Here is an 18390-nt window from a genome sequence, read left to right as displayed (position 1 = left end):
TACACATGTGCCCCAGGGATGGGGCCCTGATCACATCTCTGTTTCCTCCGGGCAGAAGGGCACCTGAAAAGCTTCTGAACCAAATGAGACCCCTGTCTTTCTAATCTGCCTGTGTGCTGTATTGTAGAGATTAATCCAAGCAGTGTGACAGGCCATACAGACCCCCCCAAACTAAGGCCGTATTCCTTCTCCAAAGGAAGATGGTGCAGCGGTTTCCATCTTCCTCCTAAACGCATGGCTGTTGGAGCTAATACCAACTATGGCACGCAAGGTGCCTGGCTGGGCTGTGACTAATCCATTTCCCAGAGGACCCAGTGGTCTGCTGAACTCGGGAGGAAGTGGATGGCTATGAATCAGTGTCCAGGAGTGGAAAATACAATGTGATTCACATTAACTAGAGGAAAAAGTTGAGGGAGAAAAAACAACCAGAAATTAAAACCACACGCACTCTCATGCATCAGCAAATGCCACACTGAGCATGTCACTGTGACTTCTGCTTTTAAAAGTCCAAGGAAGAAAAAAAAAAAAAGGCAAATTTCAAAACAAAGCCTAATAAAATTAGTTACAGCAAAACTGAACGAGTACAGTGCATAATGTAGTTATATAAAAACAAATGAGTTCTTTTTGGTGAAGCTGGTACTTGTTATAAGAAAATAAGAAGCCAATACAATATTCGTCAATCTCAAATAGTCCTTTACATACCTTCATTAACTTTTGTTGAATAGTAGAAAACTTTTCATATTAACTTTCGCTCAAAGTGCACTTTTTCTTTGTGGTGAGACTTCTTGCCTCATTTAAGCCTTCTCTCAAGTGGCATCATTTAATTTTCCAATAATGAGGGATCTAGAAATGTAAAATGAAGGAGTGACAGTGGGGCTCCTTAGAATCCAATCAACAAGAAAGTAAAAAATAAACAAACAAGAAACCTCAAAGCCACTGGGATCAATCACACTGAAACAGTGGGAATCGCTGGAAACACTGAAATCGCTGGTTCTGAACAGAGACACAGAGCTCAGACTTAAAGTAAGAGCAATTAAGTATCCGCATGAGGACTTCCCTGGGGGTCCTGTGGTTAGGGCTTCCACTGCAGAGGGCGTGGGTTCAAACCCTGGTCAGGGAACTAAGATCCTGCATGCCACAAGGGATGGCAAAAAAAAAAAAAAAACACTCCCAAAACAAAACACTGAAATTGTAAAAATAGAATCATAACATGACTAGAAAATATGTATTAAAATATATTATATATATGAATCTATGTGGGCACAGATTATGAGTTTCTTTATTGGTGCCACATGGATAATTACGAATTCAAATTAGTTATTAAGAAAACGTGAACAAGCTTGTGAGTGCAGGCTCAGTCGTGTCCAACTCTTTGCAACCTCACGGACCCCGCCAGGCTCCTCTGTCCACAGGGTTCTCCAGGCAAGAACAAGAGTGAGTTGCCATGTCCTTTTCCAGTGACCAAGCCTGCAAGCCATCAAATGAAGTTACTATTTGGATAGGATTTGATTTATTCCCAAGTGGATTTTAAAGTCAGGCTAGACCAGAAATGGAGTGAATGACGACCGCGTGGGGTGGAAGGTTTTGGGTGGATGTTTTGGGTGGGAGTGTTGCGTGACCTAACAAGTTTCTTGAACAGCTGTAATAATCAGTGCAGATGTTAGGAAATAAAGTGTCACTGATTTTGGAAAGTGGCACCAATCAGTGAAAAGGCAAAGTCAGCTGTGTGGAAGCAGTGGGGAAGAAAAGAGGAGGGAAGGAGAGAGGGCGGCGCGGTCACCACCCTACTCCCATCGCACATGTCTGCGTGTTCCAGGGAGCTGAGCCCCAGGCCAAGAGTCTGGGTGAGGGCTGAAAAAGTTTTATTTTTGTCTAACTTTCCCAAGTCTGGGAGTCTTCTTGGGTCGCGCTAACCCAATGACTGAAATCTGCCCTGTATGATATGTTGTGTGAGCTCCTAAACACACATCTGCAGCTCCCTTTGCCAGTGAAAACAAAGCAATATTAGAACCAGCATTTGGGGCTCAGATGGTTCAGCCTCTGCATCCTGCATTTCATGCTACTATTTTCTATTCTGACTAACTTAGCAAAATGTGTCATTTACCAAGACTTGAAGAGATCAGTCATCATTCCAAGTTACCCATCAGAAAGGCATTTTATAAACATGTCTGGTTTTCCATAATTTATTGATCATATATTTCCAAACATCAAATTTTCTAAAACATGCAGAACCACATCACAGATAATAAAGACAAGGTATTATTTTCCAGTTGATTTTTTTTGCAGTATTTTTGGTTATAAAATTATGATACAATGAATCATATGGACATTCAAATTTAATGCTTTTGGTAAGTCTGGAATAACTTTTTTTTGCCAAAAAGAGCAATACAACTTTGTTATAGAAAAATTAGAAAACAAATTAGCAAAATAAATTGCTTAAAACTATCGTTCTATTTGTTAATCCTCTGTAGTGCATCCTTCCAGAAGCTTTATGAGTGCATCTGTCTCTACTTCCTCACTGGGTTTTATTTCATTTTGTAATGCTTATTATAACCTGCTATCTACTGTGTATTTATTTGTTCAATTATTTACTGTCTGTTTCTCCCACTTCTATGCATCTGTTCCTTCCTTTTAAGAGAATAGACAACTTCTTGGGGGAAAGCACTTTGCCCCTTTTGTTCACTACTAACTGCTCCCCCACCCCCAGACTCAAATAGTGCTTGATGCCTTTTAGGAGTTATAAAGGCTTAGTGAATGAATGAAACAATGAACAGCTGATGCTCACTAACTATTTGGAAAATTGAAAGCTGGTAAGTACAACCTGGCCGACGTCAAGGAGGTGGCAAGTAGGTGAGAAGGTCTTCCTTCTACTTCTCATCATTCTGATTCCCTCTGCTGTTGACTAAATCAGCCCATTAATTCTTGTTTGAGTTCAGTATATGTAGCTACAGGCATGGATTTGGATCATGTTCACAATGTGAGAGGAGAAGGCAATGGCACCCCACTCCAGTGTTCTTGCCTGGAAAATCCCATGGACGGAGGAGCCTGGTGGGCTGCAGTCCATGGGGTCGCACAGAGTCGGACACGAAGTGTCTTAGCAGCAGCAGCACAATGTGAGAAGTTACAGAAAGAAGGGAGACGTGAAGCAGAGGCGAGTCTACAATCAGGGTCAGTGTCAGGGGGCAAGAGCAGGGGCCTGCTGGACACAGGTGAGTCTGTGCTCTCAGTGCCAGAGTGGGGACCACCCAGCCCTCCCAACCCTCTAGATCTGCCATGTGACCGGCCTGCCAGGGGCCTCCTGACCATACCCAGAGTGGAAGGCTGAGGGGGTGGAGAAACTTGTGCCTTAACTTAAGGAAGAGAGATACTGATAAGCTCTTTCATGTTTTTGTTTATGCAACATCTGGACACATTTTAATCACCAATTTCCCATTAACAGAGAAAAAGTGGTCAAGGAAGTATGCCTTCATTTAATAAAGAGCCACTGTGTCGTGACCAGACGACTTTTTCTGGCAAAAAAATCAATGTCTGATCTTGCCCTTCCCTTTGATTCTTTTAGCAAGCATGTCCATGCTGTGAGATGATTTCTGGGTGCACCATCCTAATGGGGTGTGGGGGCTAGCCTTTTTTTAACTTTTCATTTGGACATAATTTCAAACTTCCAGAAAATATGGCAGGAGTCCAGAACCCTCACTCATTAATAAGGAGACAAAAGGACCCAAAATAAACATAAGAAAAGATCGGAAGAGACACACTGCCAAGAAGATAAGCCAATAGCTAATAAGCACATGAAAAGGTGCCCGATGTCCTTAGTTAGGAGGAAATGCTAAATCCACAGTAAGATGAGACTACACAGCTATCAGAATGGCAAACAACAGAAAAGCTGACCACATCAACTGCGAGAATGGAAATGAGTCTCCCATTGTTGGTGGGGATGCAGTAGAATGGAGCAGGCTCTCTGGAAAACAGGCTTGCAGTTTCTTAAAGAACCAGACAAATACTCATCCTATGACCCGTAAACACTTAAGTACCTACCCAAGGAAAATACAACTCTATGTCCACATAAAGGATTGTATGTGGATGTTCATAGTAGCATTATTCATAAAAATGGAACTGAAACCAATGCAAATGTCTATCAACTGTAGAATGGATAAACAAAATGTATATATGTCCAATCAAAGAAACACTCTTCCACAGTAAAAAGGAAACAAACGATGGGCATGCTGCAGTCAGGGATGGCTGAGTGAGAGCAGCCAGACGCCGTGTACGATTCCATTTGCATAACATTTCTAGCAAACTGTCAAAGTTTACTAAAACGCCCATACCTGTACACTTAAAATGGGTTAACTTTATGATACATAAATTTAGATCCCAATAAACTAATTTTGGGCTTCCCTGGTGGCTCAGTGGTAAAGAATCCGTCTGCAATGCAGGAGACACAGGTTCGATCCCTGGGTAGAGAAAATCCCCTGGAGAAGGAAATGGCAACCCACTCCAGTGTTCTTGCCTGGAGAATCCCATGGACAGAGGAGCCTGGTGGGCTACAGTCCATGAGGTTGCAAACAGTCAGACACAATTGAGCAACTAAACAACATCAAAGCTATTTTTATAAAGGGGAACATATTCTAAAGATTGCTCAGGATTGTGCTTTTTCTCTACTCAGAACTATAACTTGAAGACGGTTTCATATCATCACCATAGTTCTACCTTTTTTGAAAAAATGAAAATGTTAGTTGCTCAGTCATGTCTGACTCTATGCAATCCCACGGACTGTAGCCCCCCAGGCTCTCCTGTCCCTGGAATTCTCCAGGCAAGAATACTGCAGTGGAAAGCCATTCTTCAGGGGATCTTTCAAACCGGGCCCTTGTGCATTGCAGGCAGATTCTTTACTGTTTGAGCCACCAGGGATGCTCTCTACCTTTATAAGTGGCTGTCTAATGTTTCACTGTATGACTGTGATGAAATTTAAATAAATAAATAGCCATGGACACACACACACACAAATGCTCTCCTTTCTGCATTCTGTCCTAAGGTCTCAGAGGGATTTTGCTTCCACTGTGCTCAGATTTAAAAGCTACAAGACCCCCTCTTTCCATTCCCCAAACTGCCCGGCAGCCGCATATCACATGCAAAGGTGCCTCACCCACATCCCTTATCACTTGCTCTCCCATACATGCCACTTTTTGACTTAAAAAAAAATCAACATTACTTTTGTTTTGATTTTCTTTTTTAAATCACAAATTACCTACTCCAAAATATCCATCCTCTGGTATCCGTGGCTCTCTTTGATCTGAGGACAGACAGCAGGAGCACGTCTGGGTAGGCCAGAAGACCAAGGAGCTACTGCCTTGCGATGATCCGTGGCAATGATGAGTGGGAGTTGGTGGATGAATGCCCCGTGTCCTTACACCCCAGCTGCCCACAGTGGTCAGAGGCTTGTGAACACAACTGCTCCCCTGCTGCATCTCACCTCTCCTCTCCCCCTGCATCTCTCCCACCCAGAAGGATGGCAGTGGCACTTTCTGCCTGGTCCTTGTGCATTCACGAAGATGGAAATCAGCCATAAAGTCCACAGGCAAGTCAGCAGCATTCACAACGCGCGTGCTGGCATGGATGAGTTAATTAGAAAGCTCTGTTGGGCCAAACAGGGTACCATCACAAAGACCCTAGAGCACAGTCTTGTTTGAAATAGGGTACCACCGTGAAGACACTAGAGTATAGTCGTGCTTGCTTGGCCAACATGCGAACACAGTATAAATAACTTATGAGTGTTTGGAAACACGTTTAATCATTTGAGGCTTAGGTTTCTGCCGCAGACCTCCACTATGGGGCCAAGAACACAACTGTCAAGCCACCCTTAGCAGATGCTTTATGACTTAGAACTCACAAAAAGCATCAGATGGCAAGTCTTTTCCATGCTCACTTGGAAAAAGCCCTGTAAATTTATGGCTGCTAATTTCAACCAACATAAAAGCATCGCCTCCTCTCCTTCCAGCTTCAACTGTATTCGTGCCAGATGGGAGAGCCAAGGTACCAAGAGGCAAAGAAATGACATTTTCACCAAACTCAGAGCACTCTCCCCAATTGTAGGAAACTATACACTTCAGTGTAATTGACAATTTAGTCATCCCACTGGCTGCTCTTATTTCATTCTGACGCACTTGAGCAACTGGTATGTGCTGATGCCAAGTGAAACCATCTCAGGCCACTGCCAGGGAGGTAGTGGTTGTCACTGAGGGAGCCCAACAACCCCAGACGCCTCCTGAGTCCAGCAGAAGTGAAGCTGTGATACCAGAAGGGGCAGTAATTGCCCACAAAGGGCTGAGCCCCGAGAGGTTTCCGGAACCCAGGGCTGTGTAGCTTCTAATAACCACATCATATGGCTTCCCTGATGGCTCAGTGGTAAAGAATACAGAAGATGAAGGTTTGCTCCCTGGGTGGGGAAGATCCCCTGGAGAAGGAAATGGCAACCCACTCCAGAATTCTCGCCTGGAGAATCCCATGGACAGAGGAGCCTGGCGGGCTACAGTCTATCGGGTCACAAAGAGGCAGACACGACTTAGGGACTGAGCGTGAGCACACAGAATATCATTGAAGACTTGGGGTTTTGCCCAGAGTCAGAACCAAAACTGCCACTGGAAAAAGCCTTTAAATTTCAGCTTGTCTTTGCCCAATTTGACAGAAGCAGAGGCTGCATAAGACAGGGACTTCTGGATTCTTACCAAAGCCAAAGCCAACAGTAGACACCCCACACCCAAGACAGGTGGAGTTCACCGCTCGGCCTGTTGACTCGGCATGGCCGTGTGACTGGCATTATCAATACGATCACACAGGAGCACCAGTGAAGAAGTCTCCGCATTTCCGCCTGCACCCCCGCCTCTCCCATGGTCATGAGAAGAGCTGCTCTTGGGCTGCCACTGCCCTCAAGCCTAGATTTAGAATGCAGTCAGGCGGAACAGGCTTGAGCCCAGACCTGAGTGAGAGGCCTTGCTGGATCAGGTTGGAAGCAGTGGTCCAGTTGAGCCCAGCCCGGATTAGCCACACCCCTCAACCCTCCCCACAAGGTCAGCAGAGTCGCCCAGCTGAGTCCACCCTAGATCAGACCAGCTGTGGCCAACCTTTTCAGACTGTGCTGCATAAACCCTTATTATGGGCTTCCTTGGAGGCTCAGATGGTAAAGAATCTGCCTGCAATACAGGAGACCTGGGTTCGATCCCTGGGTGGGCACAACCCACTCCAGTATTCTTGCCTGGAGCATCCCATGAACAGAGAAGCCTGGCAGGCTACAGTCCAGTTCAGTTCAGTTGCTCAGTCGTGTCTGACTCTTTGTGACCCCATGGACTATAGCATGCCAAGCCTCCCTATCCATCAGCACTCCCAGAGTCTACTCAAGGGGCTACTCAATGAGCCTACTCAAGGGATTGCAAAGATCAGACACGACTGAACGACTAAGCACACAGCCTTGTTTCCACCGTATCTGAAGGCAATTTACCGCGCAAGATGAACTAATGCAGAGAACAGAGGGAAGTCTAGGAAGCCAGGAGTCCTGCTTGATACATTCTCCTTCCTCCCTTCCTTGGACAAATGGGGTAAGAAGAATTGCTTCTCCTTGGGCTTTCCTTGTGGCTCAGCTGGTAAAGAATCCGCCTGCAATGCAGGAGACCTGCACCCCTGCGACCCCTGGGTTGGGAAGATCCCTTGGAGAAGGGAAAGGCTACCCACTTCAGTATTCTGGCCTGGACTATACAGTCCATGGGGTTGCAAAAAGTCGGACAGGACTGAGCAACTTTCACTTTGCTTCTCCTTATTACCAATAGGCTTCCAAGCTGCATCGTCCTATTGGAAGGAATGGGTAGGATGGAGGAAAAGAAAGCCAGAAAAAAGAGGATGAAGAACAAGGAACATCTTCCATCCTCATCAAAGTGAAAATGTTAGCCGCTCAGTCATGATCGATTCTTTGGGACTGCATGGACTATAGCCTCGCCAGGTTCCTCTGTCCATGGGATTTTCCAGGCAAGAACACTGGAGTGGGTTGCCATTTCCTTCTCCAGGGGATCTTCCTGACCCAGGAATCGAACCCAGGTCTCCTGCACTGCAGGCAGATTCTTTACTGTCTTGAGCCACTTAGGGGTTGGATGAGTTCCTCTCCATGAACCCACTTTAAATTCCTCCGCCAGCTGATGGCAGCACTTGCCTTTAACTAAACGCGAGCAGGGCCAGCAGCAGGCACCCTCCATGGATTATATTTGGTTCAGGACATTCTGCTTACCGAGAACCAGAGCGGGTACAAGAGGGGTGACTAGGTGAAGACACAAGGCCACCGATCCCATGAGCAAAGGCTGACGGAGATGACAGCACACACGACAGGTCACATTTCAACATTCATACCGAAGTCAGTTCTCCAGCGTTACACATCTGAAAATACTTTCCAGCTGAATAACAACTCACAGAGAAATAGTAATGCAGAGCCCCGCTGGTTCCTGTTATTTAGTTTACTGTTGCGTCTTGTGGAAGCTGTTTATTTATGAAAGTGAGACCCAAAGATGTTTCATCTCACAGGAAAAACAAAGGAAGAGACAAAGAAGCCCTGACCTCAAAAGACAGCCCCTTAGCCCCAAGATAAGACTTCAGTGTTTATACCTGGAATTCTGCACTTCCTTATGTTACCCTCTTCCTTCTCAAGAAAATTCATACTTCCTGCTCCTTGCTGTTGATTTAGCTTACATTTATCCAGTGTCTGCTACAGATTAGAGCCTGTGCTAAAAAAAAAAAATGAAGAACAGGAGACACCAATCAGGCTCTGGCCTCACAGAGCCTGAAGTCAAACATGGGCAACACAGAAACGTGAACATCACTCCACATGCTATGAATCTCATGTAATATGAGCAGAGACCATGAGTCTAAGCTCTTGGGGGGAGGGTTGGGGGGGAAGTAGTCAGCCTCCTGAGAGGACTGTGTGCTTAAGGCAGGACCCCAGGGCTTAGCTAAGGGGCTTCCCAGGTGGTGTGGTGGTAAAGAATCTGCCCGCCAGTGCAGGAGATGCAAGAGACACAGGTTTGATCCCTGGGTGGGGAAGATCCCCCGAAGGAGGAAACGGCAACCCACTCCAGTATTCTTGCCTGGAAAATGCCACCAACAGAGGAGCCTGGTGGCTACAGTCCATGGTGTTTCAAAGAGTCAGACATGACTCAGCCATTGAGCATGAGCACCGAGTTTAGCTAGGATTCAAATTAAGAAAACAGAGTCACAGCAAACTATACGTACGTAAATCTAGTTCTCCAAAGCTGTGTTTCCTGGTCTGCCTGCTTCAAATGGTCTCCCTTCTCTGAGCAGAGCTGTGTTTGAAGGGCAGCTCCTGGTCCAGAAGGAATGGGCACTGGGGTCAGAGTTCATCTCACAAGCTTGGCATCAGAGGGCCCTGGGTTCACATCCCAGCTCGTCATCTGGCCTTGGGTGAGTCACTTTGTCCCAGTTCCACCCGGCAGCTCAAGGCTGGAGGCTGGAGCCACCTGAAGTCCCCCTCACATATCAGTGGAGCCTCGGGGGTGGCTACTGACTGGAAACCACCGTCCCCTACCCCCACACGGGGCCTGGGCCGCCTCACAGCGTGGCGGCCGGTCTCGCCAGCAAGCCTGCCCCGAGCCTGAGAGCCAGCCGGGAGCCATGTTGGTTTTGCTGCTCTCGGCTTCGGAGCCACTCAGTGTCACCTCTGCTGCCTTCTCTGTGAAGGCGGTCACCGAGTCCCCACCCAGATTCCAGAAAGGAGAAAGCAGACGTCCCAGATTGAGGGGGCCCAGGGAAACTGTGATCCCCCACAGTGAACCACACAGATGTCCCTCTGATGTTCAGTCCCTTTTGTACAGAGATCTATGATTCCGTGAAAAAAAAAAAAAAAAAACAAAAAAAAAGATGAAATGTGGGGATGGGGAGAGAGGCGAGTGGGGAATGTACCTGAAAGAGGAAAAAAGGCTTTTCGGTTGGGATGGGGCCACCATCAGGACTGTCTACTCTCAGGAACCAACCAGCTTTGGTGTTCTCATTTCTGAGATGAGAACGAAATGAGTTAGCCCACTGAAGGGCCGAGTCTGCCACACAGTTGGAGCTCTCTCACTCTGAGCGCTTACAGGGAGCTGTCCTGACCTTGGTTCGGCCCTGCTGCTTACTGCATCATGACAGGATGCCTTATGTACCTGAAAATAGGCAAGCATCCTCCCTGACCCTTCCGGAGAGAGGTACCATCCACAGCAGTGCACCACACTAGAGCACACAGGTTCCTATGCACAGAAGAATTTGGAAAAGAGAATCCAGGGCCTTGGGGCACGAGGCTTTAGTTATCACTTACCCTTCAAGCCAGCATCTCTCAGTCCAGCCTCCACCTGCTCACCATCCTGAAAGGGCCTGAATGGGTATCTTCCCCAGTGGAAGGTCAGAAGTCCGCAGGTCCTTTCTTCATCTGCAATACACGGAGTTGGCTGTTTAGTGTCTTGTATGCATTTTTTAAATGCCACAGGGCTTCCATGGTGGCTCTGTGGTAAAGAATCCGCCTGCCAATGCAGGAGACACTGGTTCAGTTCCTGATCTGGGAAGGTCCTATGTGCTGCCGCACAAATAAGGCCATGCGCCACAACCATTGAGCCTGTGCTCTCGAGCCTGGGAGCTGGAATTACTGAAGCCCACGAGCCCTGGAGCCCTAGCTCAGCAACAAGAGAAGTCATGGCAATGAGAAGTCTCCATATCGAAACCAGAGAAAAGCCCGAACAGCAATGAAGGCCTAGTGGAGCCAAAAAGAAACATAAAAAAATTTTTTAAATGCCACAGAAACTACCCAGGGACTTGCCCATCACTTGGCTGGGAGGGATTGCTGACAGCTGAGGTACAGTCATCCTCGGTATCTGGGGGTGGGGGTGGGGTGGCGGGGTGGATCCAGGAGGTGCAGATACCAAAACCCACCATGCCTAAGTCCCTTATCCTTATTAAAATGGTGCAGTAGTAGGTGAATGAAAGTGGCCCCGTATTGGTAGTTCTGTATCCACAGATTCAACTACCCGTACCCACATTTTGTGAAACTGAATCCAAGCACGTGGAGGGCAGGCTTATAGGACGGAGGGCAGACTGTATGGCTAAGAGCTTTTCCTTCCTGTTTTGATCCCTTTTCCCACCTCCTGGTCAGGTTATGAACATGGGACTTGCCTTACTAGAATGTTGTTTATATCCTTATGCTGATGCTCAGATTTCTAAAACTCCAAATAGTCTTCTGTGGTAAAAAATAAAAGTAACTATTAACAAGGATCCTGTCTTCTCCATCAATCAAGTGACAATTTGTTCCTTTACCCCTTGCATTGCATCTGTTCCAACAATTTAAAGAGTCTTGCAATCTGCAAGTGTAGGATTTGGAGATGAAACTAAGTGCAATATGAAATTCTCAAAGGACCCCGTATCTTTTTTGTCCTGTCAGCACCCTGGCCTTTACAGAATTACGTAAGTCCATGAATGCAGTCATCTTGCTTACAAACAAACAGAAAACAAAACACAAACACCAAATCAAGGCTCAAGTTTCCTTTAGCCACCTAAAATCCACAGACAAACAGATGGATAAAGAAGATGCGGACAGCAGCCCACCAGGCTCCTCTGTCCATGGAATTTTCCAGGCAGGAATACTGGAGTGGGTCGCCATCGCCTTCCCCAGGGGATCTTCCCGACCCAGAGATCAAACCCTGGTCTCCTGCATTCCAGGCAAATACTTTACCATCTGAGTTACCAGGGAAGTCACGGATGTGGTACATACAGACAATGGAATATTACTCAGCCACCAAAAAGAGTGAATAGTCTGCAGCAGCAGGGACGGACCTAGAGATTAGCATACTAAGTGAAGGAAGTCAGACAGAGAGCCACCATCTGATACCACTCATATGTGAAGTCTAAAACATAAGTGAACTTACTCACAAAAGAGCAACAGACTCACAAATAAAGAAAACAAACCAATAGTTACTAAGGAAGGAGGGGAAAGGGATAAATTAGGAATTTGTGATTAGCAGGTACCTGCTGCTATATATAAAACAGGTAAACCGCAAGAACCTACTGCACAGCAGAGGCTATTATATTCAATACCTTGTAATAACCTATACTACAAAAGAATCTGAAAAAGAATATGTATAACTGAATCACTTTACTGTATACCTGAAACTAACATAACATTGTAAATCACCTACACTTCAAAAAAAAAAAAAGTATGTTACTTGAATCTTTAAAAAGAAAAAAAAGGTTGAAAACAACAGGCTGCCGTAAAACATTGTTCCATAATTCTAGTAAATTGGGAAATGTGGAGTTACACAGAGTAAAACAGGTTACTTTGTTGCAAGATTTCTAGGGTCTTTCTGAATATGACCTGGAAGAGTTTAAGTATGTTCCAGCACTTATCTTCCAAATTTTTCTGCATCGAGAGCCAGACATCCTGAAATGTGAAGTCAAGTGGGCCTTAGAAAGCATCACTATGAACAAAGCTAGTGGAGGTGATGGAATTCCAGTGGAGCTATATCAAATCCTAAAAGATGATGCTGTGAAAATGCTGCACTCAATATGCCAGCAAATTTGGAAAACTCAGCAGTGGCCACAGGACTGGAAAAGGTCAGTTTTCATTCCAGTCCCAAAGAAAGGCAATGCCAAAGAATGCTCAAACTACTGCACAATTGTACTCATCTCACATGCTGGTAAAGTAATGCTCAAAATTCTCCAAGTCAGGCTTCAGCAATACGTGAACTGTGAACTTCCTGATGTCCAAGCTGGTTTTAGAAAAGGCAGAGGAACCAGAGATCAAATTGCCAACATCCGCTGGATCATCAAAAAAGCAAGAGAGTTCCAGAAAAACATCTATTTCTGCTTTATTGACTATGCCAAAGCCTTTGACTGTGTGGATCACAATAAACTGTGACAAATTCTGAAAGAGATGGGAATACCAAATCACCTGACCTGCCTCTTGAGAAATCTGTATGCAGGTCAGGAAGCAACAGTTAGAACTGGACATGGAACAACAGGCTGGTTCCAAATAGGAAAAGCAGTACGTCAAGGCTGTATATTGTCACCCTGCTTATTTAACTTCTATGCAGAGTACATCATGAGAAACGCTGGACTGGAAGAAACACAAGCTGGAATCAAGATTGCTGGGAGACATATCAATAACCTCAGATATGCAGATGATACCACCCTTATGGCAGAAAGTGAAGAGGAACTAAAAGCCTCTTGATGAAAGTGAAAGTGGAGAGTGAAAAAGTTGGCTTAAAGCTCAACATTCAGAAAATGAAGATCATGCCATCCGGTCCCATCACTTCATGGGAAATAGATGGGGAAACAGTGGAAACAGTGTCAGACTTTATTTTTTGGACTCCAAAATCACTGCAGATAGTGACTGCAGCCATGAATTAAAGGACGCTTACTCCTTGGAAGAAAAGTTATGACCAACCTAGATAGCATATTGAAAAGCAGAGACATTACTTTGCCAACTAAGGTCCGTCTAGTAAAGGCTATGGTTTTTCCTGTGGTCATGTATGGATGTGAGAGTTGGACTGTGAAGAAGGCTGAGTGCTGAAGAATTGATGCGTTTGAACTGTGGTGTTGGAGAAGACTCTTGAGAGTCCCTTGGACTGCAAGGAGATCCAACCAGTCCATTCTGAAGGAGATCAGCCCTGGGATTTCTTTGGAAGGAATGATGCTCAAGCTGAAACTCCAGTACTTTGGCCACCTCATGCAAAGAGTTGACTCATTGGAAAAGACTCTGATATTGCAAGGGATTGGGGGCATGAGGAGAAGGGGACGACAGAGGATGAGATGGCTGGATGGCATCACTGACTCAATGGACGTGAGTCTGAGTGAACTCTGGGAGATGGTGATGGACAGGGAGGCCTGGCATGCTGCGATTCATGGGGTCACAAAGAGTCGGACATGACTGAGCGACTAAACTGAACTGAACTGAAAGAGATTTTGTTCATGAACACCTCAGGGTCAAGCCAGCTGTGAAAGATGGTGACCTGGCATATTTTTTCTTCCTCTCTTTTTCTTTCCTTTCTTCCTCTCCTTTTCTTTAATTGTTAGGGAAAGGCATTGCCATCTCTCTCTCTAGAGGAAAGGCTAGAGAGGATGCTACAAAGCCAACTGTGCTACGGCCATCAGAGGAAGACCCCTGATGGCTGGGCCATCCAGTAGAGCAGCCTCCAGCCCTGCGTGGCTATGGGTCACCCGAGCCATGCAGAGTCCGAGTTGAGATGTATAGAAAACAGACACCAAGTTCTGAAGACAGTACAAAAAGCAAAATACCTCATTAACAATTTTTTACACAGATCTCATGTTGAAATATTTGATACACTGAATTAAATAAAATGTATTATTAAAATTCATTTAACCTGTTTACCATTTTTTTAATATAACCACTAGAAACTTTAGAATGACATGTGGCTCCCTCTACATTTCTATTGGACAGCATTTCTCTGTGGAATAGCCCTCAAGGCCTTACTGGCTCCTGGTACACCAGAATACAGTTGGTGTACTTGCTGTCTTCTGAATACACGCATACACAAAGACACACACACACATACACACAGACACAGAGACACAAAGACACACACACACATACACACAGACACAGAGACACACACAAAGACACACACATGGAGGATGCTTAGCCTAAAACCCCTTGTTCTTTGATGCCAGCTCCTGCTACAATCCAAGCTTTCCTTTAAGCTCCATCTCAAAACAGAGCAGGTCATGGCTGGCATGTATGAAGAACTGACGACACGCCAGGCACTACACCATGTGCTATCCCCCTGACTCTCTTAAGCCATCCCAGCAGCTGCATGAAGAGAGTAGCAACAGATGGGTCAGTGTGCAGCAGGACAAAGTGAAGTGACCTGGTATTGTCGGATTGGGCTTCCCTCATAGCTCAGTTGGTAAAGAATCCACCAGCAATGAAGGAGACCCTGGTTAGATTCCTGGGTCGGGAAGATCCGCTGGAGAAGGGATAGGCTACCCACTGTAGTATACTTGGGCTTCCCTGTGGCTCAGCTGGTAAAGAATCTGCCTGCAAAGCGGGAGGCCTGGGTTCAGTCCCTGGGTTGGGAAGAGCCTCTGGAGAAGGGAAAGGCTACCCACTCCAGAATTTTGGCCTGGAGGATTCCACGGACTGTAAAATCCATGGGGTCGCAAAGAGCCGGACATGACTGATCAACTCTCACTTCCACTTTAGCACATGAGCTGCTCATGGCAAAACCCAGACTTGTCATCACTGTCCCCACCTTTAACCCCCTTGGTGGTCCTCGCCCCCTCCCCACATCTGCTCTGGGGTCCTGGGTATCACGCTCCCTCACTCCTTCGAAGCCTCACTGCACTTGGTTAATACATCTTAGTTTACATACATTTCCACAGCATGAATTACTATGTTGTACTATTACAATCTCAGTTTTCTCTGAAGACTAGGATGACCTCTGCTCTTGCTTGAGTCTTCACAGAAAATGGCACTTTGCTGCCTCCGTAATTGTTTGACTAATATACAGCGTATTATATATTATACCTGAATGTCCTCCTCTCACAACCTTTACAAATTACAAACTTTTGCTGGTGAAAGGGGAATAGGGGAAATTGATGTGGACGCCCACTGCTGACAAGCAGAATAAAATTAGGGGGAGGGCTTCCCTGGTGGTCCAGTGGTTAAGAACGCACCTGCCAATGCAAGGGACACGGGTTCGATCCCTGGTCAGAGACGATCCCATGGGCAGCAGAACAACTGCGCTCACACACCCTGACTACTGAGCCTGAGCGACCTAGAGCCTGTGCTCTGCAACGAGAGAAGCCACTGTAACGAGAAGCCCACACACGGCAGTTAGAGAGCCCCTGCTTGCTGCAGCTGCACACACTTGCAGGCCCTTGCTTGCTGCAACCAGAGAGAGCCCATGCGCATCTGTGAAGACCCGGCACAGCCAAAAATAAATAAAGAAACTTGCTTGCTGCACACACTGCAGGCCCTTGCTTGCTGCAACTAGAGAGAGCCCATGTGCATCTGTGAAGACCCGGCACAGCCAAAAATAAATAAATAAGAATCACGACCTGAAGTACTTCAAATCACTAAAAATTAGAAAGAAACTGGGGGCCAAAGAGAGCAGCTGGGTGTCTGTGGTTCCCTCTGGCAGGACCACCTCTAAATACCTTTGTAGTTTCTCTCTTTCAGCTCACACTGTCAGTTTGACCCTGTCCTTAACCTTGTCCCCAGAAGGCATCCTGTCCCCTACCTCCCTGACCACAGAAAATTGCCTGAGAAGAAACTGATGGGGGAGGGAAGGAAAAAATGCAAGGAATTAGAGTAATTACGGGTATTTCCAAAGCAAGAACATTTCTGGTAAGTTTATAAGACTCTTCATCCTTTAGCTATTTTGTTGTCAGAAATGGGCACCCCCAAAAAAGTCAGAATGAAGATCCCCTAGAAGTTAAAATACCTATGAAAAATAAGGATTCAAATATGTTATTTTCTATTCCCTTTCCAAAGACTTTTGTGTAATGGAGAAATTTTAGATGTTTCCAATTGCTTTTTTTTTTTTAATTTTTTTGCTTTAAAACAGACTTACTGGTTAACTTTCCTTATGCAATGATCTCAGTTTTTCCCTCAGAAGCCAGCTTGCCATGACTTCATGAAATTTTTCTCACTTCCGTGGAAAAACATCCAAAGATGGGGCACACCTTCTCTTCTGTGGATCATTTTATTCTGATATGTATTCTTGCAAAGAATGAGCCAAGAATTCTGTTGCCCTTTGATGATCTAAACCTTCCCACTGTACTAACTCACTAAATTAGATTCTTTGATCTTTGCTTATAGATGTAAGATTAAATTAAATAAGATCGACAAGATTGTTTTGAATAATCTTCTCAAATAGGTTCATTGTTTTGGAAACATTCTCTCTTCAGAAATGACCAGCAGGTCTAGGAATGCATATATATCCGTGATAATTCTGTAAGCATTTCTATTTCTGTCCTGCCAATTAAGGAAAGGGGCCAGTAAGAACATTTGTTTATTCATTTTAACGAACATTTGCTGGATTTTGCTCAGGGTCTCAGCTGGACACTGCAGGGACACAAACAGGGTCCTGTTTTTAAATGTGGGTATCTTAAACGGATGCAGAAGATGAGGGTAGCTTCAATCAGGAGGCAGGAAGAGAGGCATTTTAGAGAAAACCACTTGGTCAAAAGCAGATGTGCCAAGGTCAAAGCATTAGGATCCTCGTTGGCCCTGGGAGGACTGCGGAAGGAAGCAGATAGGCAGCCCAGGAAAAGGGCCTGGACCAAGGGGAGTGGGGGGGCTTCCACTGTACGATGTAAACAGCAGAGCTACTGAAACCTGTTGTAGGGTGGGCTGCTGGAGGTGGAAGGGCCTCTTAAGGCAAATAATGAAGACCTGAACGATGGACTGCGACCTTGAACTAGGCAAGGTGGTACCAGACACGAGAGCTGTTATGGAAGACTGCTGCTGTATATGAGGAAGCTCTAACAGGCCCCCAGAGAGGACAAGGAAGCCTTGAGAAGCAGCTGGTGTGGGCGGGTAGAGGATTAGTACATTTTTAGATAAGCTGAGTCTAAGTTGAAAAGTCCAGCGCTAGTTGAAAAATTAAGAGGAATACATGTGTATTTCTGTTTCAGGACAGAAAGTCCCCTCCCCCTAAACCCACAGATACACACATCTGTGTATATCTCTTTACACAGATAGAGAGTGAAGGAAGAGTGGTCACAGCCGCCCTTGTGATCAACAAAGCCAGGGGTCAAGTTTCCTGTGTGGGAAGCAGGCATCCTGACCACTGGCCTTACTAAGAAGAGAGGAATTGCCGGTCTGAGTGGGTGTTGGATTTTTTTAAAAATATAATTATTTTATTAGAGTATCAGTTCAGTTCAGTCACTGAGTCATGTCCAACTCTTTGTGACCCTATGGACTGCAGCACGCCAGGCCTCCCTGTCCATCACCAATTCCCAGAGTTTACTCAAACTCATGTCCATTGAGTCGGTGATGCCATCCAACCATTTCATCTTCTGCCGTCCCCTTCTCCTCCTGCCTTCAATCTTTTCCAGCTTCAGGGTCTTTTCAAGTGAGTTAGTTCTTTGGCACCAGGTGGCCAAAGTATTGGAGTTTCAGCTTCAGCATCAGTCCTTTCAATGAATATCCAGGACTTATTTCCTTTCAGATTGACTGGTTTGATCTCCTTGCAGTCCAAGGAACTCTCAAGAGTCTTCTCCAACACAGTATAGTGGGTTCACAATGTAGTGATAATTACTGCGTATACATATATCCCCTCTTTTGGGGATTTCCTTACCATTTAGGTCACCACAGAGCACTGAGTAGAGATCCCTGTGCTATTCAGTTATCAT

At 45.6% G+C, this 18390-nt stretch overlaps 1 protein-coding gene across 19 annotated transcripts in view; it reads right to left on the bottom strand.

Moving 5' to 3' along the window:
- Positions 1-18390, bottom strand: part of RIN2 (Ras and Rab interactor 2) — a 205114-nt gene that overhangs the window by 160558 nt on the left and 26166 nt on the right. For 9 of the 19 annotated variants that reach the window (XM_060397492.1, XM_042229612.1, XM_060397499.1 and 6 more), the window contains exons 2-3: positions 10343-10453; positions 703-843 (exon numbers count right to left, since the gene is read on the bottom strand). The gene's annotated coding sequence lies outside the window, so the exon portion shown is untranslated. Of the gene's footprint in view, positions 1-702; positions 844-8640; positions 8760-10342; positions 10454-18390 lie in introns of all 19 variants that reach the window. The other 10 variants (XM_060397505.1, XM_042229623.1, XM_060397491.1 and 7 more) reach the window with 2 other exon arrangements.

Source organism: Ovis aries, chromosome 13, assembly GCF_016772045.2.
Source record: "Ovis aries strain OAR_USU_Benz2616 breed Rambouillet chromosome 13, ARS-UI_Ramb_v3.0, whole genome shotgun sequence".
NCBI classification, from domain to species: Eukaryota; Metazoa; Chordata; class Mammalia; order Artiodactyla; family Bovidae; genus Ovis; species Ovis aries.
The sequence above is the reverse complement of the archived record's forward strand: the minus strand, read 5'-3'. Positions and strand labels throughout refer to the sequence as shown.